Source organism: Dendrobates tinctorius, unplaced genomic scaffold (assembly GCF_039654945.1).
Source record: "Dendrobates tinctorius isolate UK_male_01 unplaced genomic scaffold, ASM3965494v1 ptg000540l, whole genome shotgun sequence".
NCBI classification, from domain to species: domain Eukaryota; kingdom Metazoa; phylum Chordata; class Amphibia; order Anura; family Dendrobatidae; genus Dendrobates; species Dendrobates tinctorius.
Window position 1 is genome coordinate 175,990 of NW_027362199.1, and position 14,504 is coordinate 190,493.

The 14,504-nt window shown below is 47.5% G+C and overlaps 1 protein-coding gene across 1 annotated transcript in view; it reads right to left on the reverse strand.

Moving 5' to 3' along the window:
* LOC141078358 (sulfotransferase 6B1-like) overlaps positions 1 to 14,504 on the reverse strand; it is a 186,728-nt gene that overhangs the window by 166,375 nt on the left and 5,849 nt on the right. The window lies entirely within an intron of this gene.

Here is a 14,504-nt window from a genome sequence, read left to right on the forward strand (position 1 = left end):
CCACTGACCTCTCTGCAGAGCATCGCTCCTCCACCTCCTGACAGATACATAGTGATATATCCTGCAGATTATTACACCACTGACCTCTCTGCAGAGCATCACTCCTCCACCTCCTGACAGATACATAGTGATATATCCTGCAGATTATTACCCCACTGACCTCTCTGCAGAGCATCACTCATCCACCTCCTGACAGATACACAGTGATATATCCTGCAGATTATTACACCACTGACCTCTCTGCAGAGCATCACTCCTCCACTTCCTGACAGATACATAGTGATATATCCTGCAGATTATTACACCACTGACCTCTCTGCAGAGCATCGCTCCTCCACCTCCTGACAGATACACAGTGATATATCCTGCAGATTATTACACCACTGACCTCTCTGCAGAGCATCACTCCTCCACCTCCTGACAGATACATAGTGATATATCCTGCAGATTATTACACCACTGACCTCTCTGCAGAGCATCGCTCCTCCACCTCCTGACAGATACACAGTGATATATCCTGCAGATTATTACACCACTGATCTCTCTGCAGAACATCGCTCCTCCACCTCCTGACAGATAGTGATATATCCTGCAGATTATTACACCACTGACCTCTCTGCAGAGCATCGCTCCTCCACCTCCTGACAGATACATAGTGATATATCCTGCAGATTATTACAACACTGATCTCTCTGCAGAGCATCGCTCCTCCATCTCCTGACAGATAGTGATATATCCTGCAGATTATTACAACACTGACCTCTCTGCAGAGCATCGCTGCTCCACCTCCTGACAGATATATAGTGATATATCCTGCAGATTATTACACCACTGACCTCTCTGCAGAGCATCGCTCCTCCACCTCCTGACAGATAGTGATATATCCTGCAGATTATTACAACACTGATCTCTCTGCAGAGCATCGCTCCTCCCCCTCCTGACAGATACACAGTGATATATCCTGCAGATTATTACACCACTGACCTCTCTGCAGAGCATCGCTCCTCCACCTCCTGACAGATAGTGATATATCCTGCAGATTATTACACCACTGACCTCTCTGCAGAGCATCGCTCCTCCACCTCCTGACAGATACATAGTGATATATCCTGCAGATTATTACACCACTGATCTCTCTGCAGAACATCGCTCCTCCACCTCCTGACAGATAGTGATATATCCTGCAGATTATTACAACACTGACCTCTCTGCAGAGCATCGCTGCTCCACCTCCTGACAGATATATAGTGATATATCCTGCAGATTATTACACCACTGACCTCTCTGCAGAGCATCGCTCCTCCACCTCCTGACAGATAGTGATATATTCTGCAGATTATTACAACACTGATCTCTCTGCAGAGCATCGCTCCTCCCCCTCCTGACAGATACACAGTGATATATCCTGCAGATTATTACACCACTGACCTCTCTGCAGAGCATCGCTCCTCCACCTCCTGACAGATAGTGATATATCCTGCAGATTATTACAACACTGATCTCTCTGCAGAGCATCGCTCCTCCACCTCCTGACAGATACACAGTGATATATCCTGCAGATTATTACAACACTGATCTCTCTGCAGAGCATCGCTCCTCCCCCTCCTGACAGATACACAGTGATATATCCTGCAGATTATTACAACACTGATCTCTCTGCAGAGCATCGCTCCTCCACCTCCTGACAGATACACAGTGATATATCCTGCAGATTATTACACCACTGATCTCTCTGCAGAACATCGCTCCTCCACCTCCTGACAGATACACAGTGATATATCCTGCAGATTATTACAACACTGAACTCTGCAGAGCATCGCTCCTCCCCCTCCTGACAGATACACAGTGATATATCCTGCAGGTTATTACAACACTGATCTCTCTGCAGAGCATCGCTCCTCCCCCTCCTGACAGATACACAGTGATATATCCTGCAGATTATTACAACACTGATCTCTCTGCAGAGCATCGCTCCTCCCCCTCCTGACAGATACATAGTGATATATCCTGCAGATTATTACAACACTGACCTCTCTGCAGAGCATCGCTCCTCCACCTCCTGACAGATACACAGTGATATATCCTGCAGATTATTACACCACTGACCTCTCTGCAGAGCATCGCTCCTCCACCTCCTAACAGATACATAGTGATATATCCTGCAGATTATTACACCACTGACCTCTCTGCAGAGCATCGCTCCTCCACCTCCTGACAGATACATAGTGATAGATCCTGCAGATTATTACACCACTGACCTCTCTGCAGAGCATCACTCCTCCACCTCCTGACAGATACATAGTGATAGATCCTGCAGATTATTACACCACTGACCTCTCTGCAGAGCATCGCTCCTCCACCTCCTGACAGATACATAGTGATAGATCCTGCAGATTATTACACCACTAACCTCTCTGCAGAGCATCACTCCTCCACCTCCTGACAGATACATAGTGATAGATCCTGCAGATTATTACACCACTGACCTCTCTGCAGAGCATCGCTCCTCCACCTCCTGACAGATACATAGTGATATATCCTACAGATTATTACACCACTGACCTCTCTGCAGAACATCGCTCCTCCACCTCCTGACAGATACATAGTGATATATCCTGCAGATTATTACACCACTGACCTCTCTGCAGAGCATCGCTCCTCTACCTCCTGACAGATACACAGTGATATATCCTGCAGATTATTACACCACTGACCTCTCTGCAGAGCATCGCTCCTCCACCTCCTGACAGATACATAGTGATATATCCTGCAGATTATTACACCACTGACCTCTCTGCAGAGCATCGCTCCTCCACCTCCTGACAGATACATAGTGATATATCCTGCAGATTATTACACCACTGACCTCTCTGCAGAACATCGCTCCTCCACCTCCTGACAGATACATAGTGATATATCCTGCAGATTATTACAACACTGACCTCTCTGCAGAGCATCACTCCTCCACCTCCTGACAGATACATAGTGATATATCCTGCAGGTTATTACACCACTGACCTCTCTGCAGAGCATCGCTCCTCCACCTCCTGACAGATACACAGTGATATATCCTGCAGATTATTACACCACTGACCTCCCTGCAGAGCATCGCTCCTCCACCTCCTGACAGATACATAGTGATATATCCTGCAGATTATTACACCACTGATCTCTCTGCAGAGCATCGCTCCTCCACCTCCTGACAGATACATAGTGATATATCCTGCAGATTATTACACCACTGACCTCTCTGCAGAGCATCGCTCCTCCACCTCCTCACAGATACATAGTGATATATCCTGCAGATTATTACACCACTGATCTCTCTGCAGAACATCGCTCCTCCACCTCCTGACAGATAGTGATATATCCTGCAGATTATTACACCACTGACCTCTCTGCAGAGCATCGCTCCTCCACCTCCTGACAGATACATAGTGATATATCCTGCAGATTATTACACCACTGACCTCTCTGCAGAGCATCGCTCCTCCACCTCCTGACAGATACACAGTGATATATCCTGCAGATTATTACACCACTGATCTCTCTGCAGAACATCGCTCCTCCACCTCCTGACAGATAGTGATATATCCTGCAGATTATTACACCACTGACCTCTCTGCAGAGCATCGCTCCTCCACCTCCTGACAGATACATAGTGATATATCCTGCAGATTATTACACCACTGACCTCTCTGCAGAGCATCACTCCTCCACCTCCTGACAGATACATAGTGATATATCCTGCAGATTATTACACCACTGACCTCTCTGCAGAGCATCACTCATCCACCTCCTGACAGATACACAGTGATATATCCTGCAGATTATTACACCACTGACCTCTCTGCAGAGCATCACTCCTCCACTTCCTGACAGATACATAGTGATATATCCTGCAGATTATTACACCACTGACCTCTCTGCAGAGCATCGCTCCTCCACCTCCTGACAGATACAGAGTGATATATCCTGCAGATTATTACACCACTGACCTCTCTGCAGAGCATCACTCCTCCACCTCCTGACAGATACATAGTGATATATCCTGCAGATTATTACACCACTGACCTCTCTGCAGAGCATCGCTCCTCCACCTCCTGACAGATACATAGTGATATATCCTGCAGATTATTACACCACTGACCTCTCTGCAGAGCATCGCTCCTCCACCTCCTGACAGATACACAGTGATATATCCTGCAGATTATTACACCACTGATCTCTCTGCAGAACATCGCTCCTCCACCTCCTGACAGATAGTGATATATCCTGCAGATTATTACACCACTGACCTCTCTGCAGAGCATCGCTCCTCCACCTCCTGACAGATACATAGTGATATATCCTGCAGATTATTACAACACTGATCTCTCTGCAGAGCATCGCTCCTCCACCTCCTGACAGATAGTGATATATCCTGCAGATTATTACACCACTGACCTCTCTGCAGAGCATCGCTCCTCCACCTCCTGACAGATACATAGTGATATATCCTGCAGATTATTACACCACTGATCTCTCTGCAGAACATCGCTCCTCCACCTCCTGACAGATACATAGTGATATATCCTGCAGATTATTACACCACTGACCTCTCTGCAGAGCATCGCTCCTCCACCTCCTGACAGATAGTGATATATCCTGCAGATTATTACAACACTGATCTCTCTGCAGAGCATCGCTCCTCCACCTCCTGACAGATACACTGATATATCCTGCAGATTATTACAACACTGATCTCTCTGCAGAGCATCGCTCCTCCCCCTCCTGACAGATACACAGTGATATATCCTGCAGATTATTACAACACTGATCTCTCTGCAGAGCATCGCTCCTCCACCTCCTGACAGATACACAGTGATATATCCTGCAGATTATTACACCACTGACCTCTCTGCAGAGCATCGCTCCTCCCCCTCCTGACAGATACACAGTGATATATCCTGCAGATTATTACAACACTGATCTCTCTGCAGAGCATCGCTCCTCCCCCTCCTGACAGATACACAGTGATATATCCTGCAGATTATTACAACACTGATCTCTCTGCAGAACATCGCTCCTCCCCCTCCTGACAGATACACAGTGATATATCCTGCAGATTAATACACCACTGATCTCTCTGCAGAACATCGCTCCTCCACCTCCTGACAGATACACAGTGATATATCCTGCAGATTATTACAACACTGATCTCTCTGCAGAGCATCGCTCCTCCCCCTCCTGACAGATACACAGTGATATATCCTGCAGATTATTACAACACTGATCTCTCTGCAGAGCATCGCTCCTCCCCCTCCTGACAGATACACAGTGATATATCCTGCAGATTATTACAACACTGATCTCTCTGCAGAGCATCGCTGCTCCACCTCCTGACAGATACACAGTGATAAATCCTGCAGATTATTACAACACTGATCTCTCTGCAGAGCATTGCTCCTCCCCCTCCTGACAGATACACAGTGATATATCCTGCAGATTATTACACCACTGACCTCTCTGCAGAGCATCGCTCCTCCACCTCCTGACAGATACATAGTGATATATCCTGCAGATTATTACACCACTGACCTCTCTGCAGAGCATCGCTCCTCCACCTCCTGACAGATACATAGTGATATATCCTGCAGATTATTACACCACTGATCTCTCTGCAGAGCATCGCTGCTCCACCTCCTGACAGATACACAGTGATAAATCCTGCAGATTATTACAACACTGATCTCTCTGCAGAGCATTGCTCCTCCCCCTCCTGACAGATACACAGTGATATATCCTGCAGATTATTACACCACTGACCTCTCTGCAGAGCATCGCTCCTCCACCTCCTGACAGATACATAGTGATATATCCTGCAGATTATTACACCACTGACATCTCTGCAGAGCATCGCTCCTCCACCTCCTGACAGATAGTGATATATCCTGCAGATTATTACAACACTGACCTCTCTGCAGAGCATCGCTCCTCCACCTCCTGACAGATACATAGTGATATATCCTGCAAGTTATTACACCACTGACCTCTCTGCAGAGCATCGCTCCACCACCTCCTGACAGATAGTGATATATCCTGCAGATTATTACACCACTGACCTCTCTGCAGAGAATCGCTCCTCCACCTCCTGACAGATAGTGATATATCCTGCAGATTATTACACCACTGACCTCTCTGCAGAGCATCGCTCCTCCACCTCCTGACAGATAGTGATATATCCTGCAGATTATTACAACACTGACCTCTCTGCAGAGCATCGCTCCTCCACCTCCTGACAGATACACAGTGATATATGCGGCAGATTATTACACCACTGACCTCTCTGCAGAGCATCGCTCCTCCACCTCCTGACAGATACATAGTGATATATCCTGCAGATTATTACACCACTGACCTCTCTGCAGAGCATCGCTCCTCCACCTCCTGACAGATACATAGTGATATATCCTGCAGATTATTACACCACTGACCTCTCTGCAGAGCATCGCTCCTCCACCTCCTGACAGATACATAGTGATATATCCTGCAGATTATTACACCACTGACCTCTCTGCAGAGCATCGCTCCTCCACCTCCTGACAGATACATAGTGATATATCCTGCAGATTATTACACCACTGACCTCTCTGCAGAGCATCGCTCCTCCACCTCCTGACAGATACATAGTGATATATCCTGCAGATTATTACACCACTGACCTCTCTGCAGAGCATCACTCCTCCACCTCCTGACAGATACATAGTGATATATCCTGCAGATTATTACACCACTGACCTCTCTGCAGAGCATCGCTCCTCCACCTCCTGACAGATACACAGTGATATATCCTGCAGATTATTACACCACTGACCTCTCTGCAGAGCATCGCTCCTCCACCTCCTGACAGATACACAGTGATATATGCGGCAGATTATTACACCACTGACCTCTCTGCAGAGCATCGCTCCTCCACCTCCTGACAGATACATAGTGATATATCCTGCAGATTATTACACCACTGACCTCTCTGCAGAGCATCTCTCCTCCACCTCCTGACAGATACATAGTGATATATCCTGCAGATTATTACACCACTGATCTCTCTGCAGAGCATCGCTCCTCCCCCTCCTGACAGATACACAGTGATATATCCTGCAGATTATTACAACACTGATCTCTCTGCAGAGCATCGCTCCTCCCCCTCCTGACAGATACACAGTGATATATCCTGCAGATTATTACAACACTGATCTCTCTGCAGAGCATCGCTCCTCCCCCTCCTGACAGATACACAGTGATATATCCTGCAGATTATTACACCACTGACCTCTCTGCAGAGCATCGCTCCTCCACCTCCTGACAGATACACAGTGATATATCCTGCAGATTACACCACTGACCTCTCTGCAGAGCATCGCTCCTCCACCTCCTGACAGATACACAGTGATATATCCTGCAGATTACACCACTGACCTCTCTGCAGAGCATCACTCCTCCACCTCCTGACAGATACACAGTGATATATCCTGCAGATTATTACAACACTGATCTCTCTGCAGAGCATCGCTCCTCCCCCTCCTGACAGATACACAGTGATATATCCTGCAGATTACACCACTGACCTCTCTGCAGAGCATCGCTCCTCCACCTCCTGACAGATACACAGTGATATATCCTGCAGATTATTACACCACTGACCTCTCTGCAGAGCATCGCTCCTCCACCTCCTGACAGATACACAGTGATATATCCTGCAGATTATTACACCACTGACCTCTCTGCAGAGCATCGCTCCTCCACCTCCTGACAGATACACAGTGATATATCCTGCAGATTACACCACTGACCTCTCTGCAGAGCATCACTCCTCCACCTCCTGACAGATACACAGTGATATATCCTGCAGATTATTACAACACTGATCTCTCTGCAGAGCATCGCTCCTCCCCCTCCTGACAGATACACAGTGATATATTCTGCAGATTATTACAACACTGATCTCTCTGCAGAGCATCGCTCCTCCCCCTCCTGACAGATACACAGTGATATATCCTGCAGATTACACCACTGACCTCTCTGCAGAGCATCGCTCCTCCACCTCCTGACAGATACACAGTGATATATCCTGCAGATTATTACACCACTGACCTCTCTGCAGAGCATCGCTCCTCCACCTCCTGACAGATACACAGTGATATATCCTGCAGATTATTACACCACTGTCCTCTCTGCAGAGCATCGCTCATCCACCTCCTGACAGATACACAGTGATATATCCTGCAGATTATTACAACACTGACCTCTCTGCAGAGCATCGCTCCTCCACCTCCTGACAGATACATAGTGATAGATCCTGCAGATTATTACACCACTGTCCTCTCTGCAGAGCATCGCTCCTCCACCTCCTGACAGATACACAGTGATATATCCTGCAGATTATTACAACACTGACCTCTCTGCAGAGCATCGCTCCTCCACCTCCTGACAGATACATAGTGATAGATCCTGCAGATTATTACAACACTGACCTCTCTGCAGAGCATCGCTCCTCCACCTCCTGACAGATACATAGTGATAGATCCTGCAGATTATTACACCACTGACCTCTCTGCAGAGCATCGCTCCTCCACCTCCTGACAGATACATAGTGATAGATCCTGCAGATTATTACACCACTGACCTCTCTGCAGAGCATCGCTCCTCCACCTCCTGACAGATACACAGTGATATATCCTGCAGATTATTACAACACTGACCTCTCTGCAGAGCATCGCTCCTCCACCTCCTGAAAGATACATAGTGATAGATCCTGCAGATTATTACACCACTGTCCTCTCTGCAGAGCATCGCTCATCCACCTCCTGACAGATAGTGATATATCCTGCAGATTATTACAACACTGACATCTCTGCAGAGCATCGCTGCTCCACCTCCTGACAGATATATAGTGATATATCCTGCAGATTATTACAACACTGATCTCTCTGCAGAGCATCGCTCCTCCACCTCCTGACAGATACACAGTGATATATCCTGCAGATTATTACACCACTGACCTCTCTGCAGAGCATCGCTGCTCCACCTCCTGAAAGATACAGTGATATATCCTGCAGATTATTACACCACTGACTTCTCTGCAGAGCATCGCTCCTCCACCTCCTGACAGATACATAGTGATATATCCTGCAGATTATTACACCTCTGACCTCTCTGCAGAGCATCGCTCCTCCACCTCCTGACAGATACATAGTGATATATCTTGCAGATTATTACACCTCTGACCTCTCTGCAAAGCATCGCTCCTCCACCTCCTGACAGATACATAGTGATATATGCGGCAGATTATTACACCACTGACCTCTCTGCAGAGCATCGCTCCTCCACCTCCTGACAGATACACAGTGATATATGCGGCAGATTATTACACCACTGACCTCTCTGCAGAGCATCGCTCCTCCACCTCCTGACAGATACATAGTGATATATCCTGCAGATTATTACACCACTGACCTCTCTGCAGAGCATCGCTCCTCCACCTCCTGACAGATACATAGTGATATATCCTGCAGATTATTACACCACTGACCTCTCTGCAGAGCATCGCTCCTCCACCTCCTGACAGATACATAGTGATATATCCTGCAGATTATTACACCACTGACCTCTCTGCAGAGCATCGCTCCTCCACCTCCTGACAGATACATAGTGATATATCCTGCAGATTATTACACCACTGACCTCTCTGCAGAGCATCGCTCCTCCACCTCCTGACAGATACATAGTGATATATCCTGCAGATTATTACACCACTGACCTCTCTGCAGAGCATCGCTCCTCCACCTCCTGACAGATACATAGTGATATATCCTGCAGATTATTACACCACTGACCTCTCTGCAGAGCATCACTCCTCCACCTCCTGACAGATACACAGTGATATATCCTGCAGATTATTACACCACTGACCTCTCTGCAGAGCATCGCTCCTCCACCTCCTGACAGATACACAGTGATATATGCGGCAGATTATTACACCACTGACCTCTCTGCAGAGCATCTCTCCTCCACCTCCTGACAGATACACAGTGATATATCCTGCAGATTATTACAACACTGATCTCTCTGCAGAGCATCGCTCCTCCCCCTCCTGACAGATACACAGTGATATATCCTGCAGATTATTACAACACTGATCTCTCTGCAGAGCATCGCTCCTCCCCCTCCTGACAGATACACAGTGATATATCCTGCAGATTGCACCACTGACCTCTCTGCAGAGCATCGCTCCTCCACCTCCTGACAGATACACAGTGATATATGCTGCAGATTACACCACTGACCTCTCTGCAGAGCATCGCTCCTCCACCTCCTGACAGATACATAGTGATATATCCTGCAGATTGCACCACTGACCTCTCTGCAGAGCATCGCTCCTCCACCTCCTGACAGATACACAGTGATATATGCTGCAGATTATTACACCACTGATCTCTCTGCAGAGCATCGCTCCTCCCCCTCCTGACAGATACACAGTGATATATCCTGCAGATTGCACCACTGACCTCTCTGCAGAGCATCGCTCCTCCACCTCCTGACAGATACACAGTGATATATCCTGCAGATTATTACACCACTGACCTCTCTGCAGAGCATCGCTCCTCCACCTCCTGACAGATACACAGTGATATATCCTGCAGATTACTACAACACTGACCTCTCTGCAGAGCATCGCTCCTCCACCTCCTGACAGATACAGTGATAGATCATGCAGATTATTACACCACTGTCCTCTCTGCAGAGCATCGCTCCTCCACCTCCTGACAGATAGTGATATATCCTGCAGATTATTACAACACTGACCTCTCTGCAGAGCATCGCTGCTCCACCTCCTGACAGATATATAGTGATATATCCTGCAGATTATTACAACACTGATCTCTCTGCAGAGCATCGCTCCTCCACCTCCTGACAGATACATAGTGATATATCCTGCATGTTATTACACTACTGACCTCTCTGCAGAGCATCGCTCCTCCACCTCCTGACAGATACATAGTGATATATCCTGCAGATTATTACACCACTGACCTCTCTGCAGATCATCGCTCCTCCCCCTCCTGACAGATACATAGTGATATATCCTGCAGATTATTACACCACTGTCCTCTCTGCAGATCATCGCTCCTCCCCCTCCTGACAGATACACAGTGATATATCCTGCAGATTATTACACCACTGACCTCTCTGCAGATCATCGCTCCTCCCCCTCCTGACAGATACATAGTGATATATCCTGCAGATTTTTACACCACTGACCTCTCTGCAGAGCATCGCTCCTCCACTTCCTGATACAGTGATATATCCTGCAGATTATTACACCACTGACTTCTCTGCAGAGCATCGCTCCTCCACCTCCTGACAGATACACAGTGATATATCCTGCAGATTATTACACCACTGACCTCTCTGCAGATCATCGCTCCTCCCCCTCCTGACAGATACATAGTGATATATCCTGCAGATTATTACACCACTGACCTCTCTGCAGAGCATCGCTCCTCCACTTCCTGATACAGTGATATATCCTGCAGATTATTACACCACTGACTTCTCTGCAGAGCATCGCTCCTCCACCTCCTGACAGATACATAGTGATATATCCTGCAGATTATTACACCACTGACCTCTCTGCAGAGCATCGCTGCTCCACCTCCTGATACAGTGATATATCCTGCAGATTATTACACCACTGACTTCTCTGCAGAGCATCGCTCCTCCTCCTCCTGACAGATACATAGTGATATATCCTGCAGATTATTACACCTCTGACCTCTCTGCAGAGCATCGCTCCTCCACCTCCTGACAGATACATAGTGATATATCCTGCAGATTATTACACCTCTGACCTCTCTGCAGAGCATCGCCCCTCCACCTCCTGACAGATACATAGTGATATATCCTGCAGATTATTACACATCTGACCTCTCTGCAGAGCATCGCTCCTCCACCTCCTGACAGATACAGTGATATATCCTGCAGATTATTACACCACTGCCCTCTCTGCAGAGCATCGCTCCTCCATCTCCTGACAGATACATAGTGATATATGCGGCAGATTATTACACCAATGACCTCTCTGCAGAGCATCGCTCCTCCATCTCCTGACAGATACATAGTGATATATGCGGCAGATTATTACACCACTGACCTCTCTGCAGAACATCGCTCCTCCACCTCCTGACAGATACAGTGATATATCCTGCAGATTATTACACCACTGACCTCTCTGCAAAGCATCGCTCCTCCATCTCCTGACAGATACATAGTGATATATGCGGCAGATTATTACACCACTGACCTCTCTGCAGAGCATCGCTCCTCCACCTCCTGACAGATACAGTGATATATCCTGCAGATTATTACACCACTGACCTCTCTGCAAAGCATCGCTCCTCCACCTCCTGACAGATACACAGTGATATATCCTGCAGATTATTACACCACTATCCTCTCTGCAGAGCATCGCTCCTCCATCTCCTGACAGATACATAGTGATATATGCGGCAGATTATTACACCACTGACCTCTCTGCAGAGCATCGCTCCTCCACCTCCTGACAGATACAGTGATATATCCTGCAGATTATTACACCACTGACCTCTCTGCAGAGCATCGCTCCTCCACCTCCTGACAGATACATAGTGATATATCCTGCAGATTATTACACCACTGACCTCTCTGCAAAGCATCGCTCCTCCACCTCCTGACAGATACAGTGATATATCCTGCAGATTATTACACCACTGACCTCTCTGCAAAGCATCGCTCCTCCATCTCCTGACAGATACATAGTGATATATCCTGCAGATTATTACACCACTGACCTCTCTGCAAAGCATCGCTCCTCCATCTCCTGACAGATACATAGTGATATATCCTGCAGATTATTACACCAATGACCTCTCTGCAGAGCATCGCTCCTCCACCTCCTGACAGATACACAGTGATATATGCGGCAGATTATTACACCACTGACCTCTCTGCAGAGCATCGCTCCTCCACCTCCTGACAGATACACAGTGATATATCCTGCAGATTATTACACCACTGACCTCTCTGCAGAGCATCGCTCCTCCACCTCCTGACAGATACATAGTGATATATCCTGCAGATTATTACACCACTGACCTCTCTGCAGAGCATCGCTCCTCCACCTCCTGACAGATACATAGTGATATATCCTGCAGATTATTACACCACTGACCTCTCTGCAGAGCATCGCTCCTCCACCTCCTGACAGATACATAGTGATATATCCTGCAGATTATTACACCACTGACCTCCCTGCAGAGCATCACTCCTCCACCTCCTGACAGATACATAGTGATATATCCTGCAGATTATTACACCACTGACCTCTCTGCAGAGCATCGCTCCTCCACCTCCTGACAGATACACAGTGATATATGCGGCAGATTATTACACCACTGACCTCTCTGCAGAGCATCGCTCCTCCACCTCCTGACAGATACATAGTGATATATCCTGCAGATTATTACACCACTGACCTCTCTGCAGAGCATCGCTCCTCCACCTCCTGACAGATACACAGTGATATATGCGGCAGATTATTACACCACTGACCTCTCTGCAGAGCATCTCTCCTCCACCTCCTGACAGATACACAGTGATATATCCTGCAGATTATTACACCACTGACCTCTCTGCAGAGCATCGCTCCTCCACCTCCTGACAGATACATAGTGATATATCCTGCAGATTATTACACCACTGACCTCTCTGCAGAGCATCGCTCCTCCACCTCCTGACAGATACATAGTGATATATCCCGCAGATTATTACACCACTGACCTCTCTGCAGAGCATCGCTCCTCCACCTCCTGACAGATACATAGTGATATATCCTGCAGATTATTACACCACTGACCTCTCTGCAGAGCATCGCTCCTCCACCTCCTGACAGATACATAGTGATATATCCTGCAGATTATTACACCACTGACCTCTCTGCAGAGCATCGCTCCTCCACCTCCTGACAGATACACAGTGATATATGGGGCAGATTATTACACCACTGACCTCTCTGCAGAGCATCGCTCCTCCACCTCTGGACAGATACATAGTGATATATCCTGCAGATTATTACACCACTGACCTCTCTGCAGAGCATCGCTCCTCCACCTCCTGACAGATACACAGTGATATATGCGGCAGATTATTACACCACTGACATCTCTGCAGAGCATCGCTCCTCCACCTCCTGACAGATACACAGTGATATATCCTGCAGATTATTACACCACTGACCTCTCTGCAGAGCATCGCTCCTCCACCTCCTGACAGACACACAGTGATATATCCCGCAGATTATTACACCACTGACCTCTCTGCAGAGCATCGCTCCTCCACCTCCTGACAGATACATAGTGATATATCCTGCAGATTATTACACCACTGCCCTCTCTGCAGAGCATCGCTCCTCCACCTCCTGACAGATA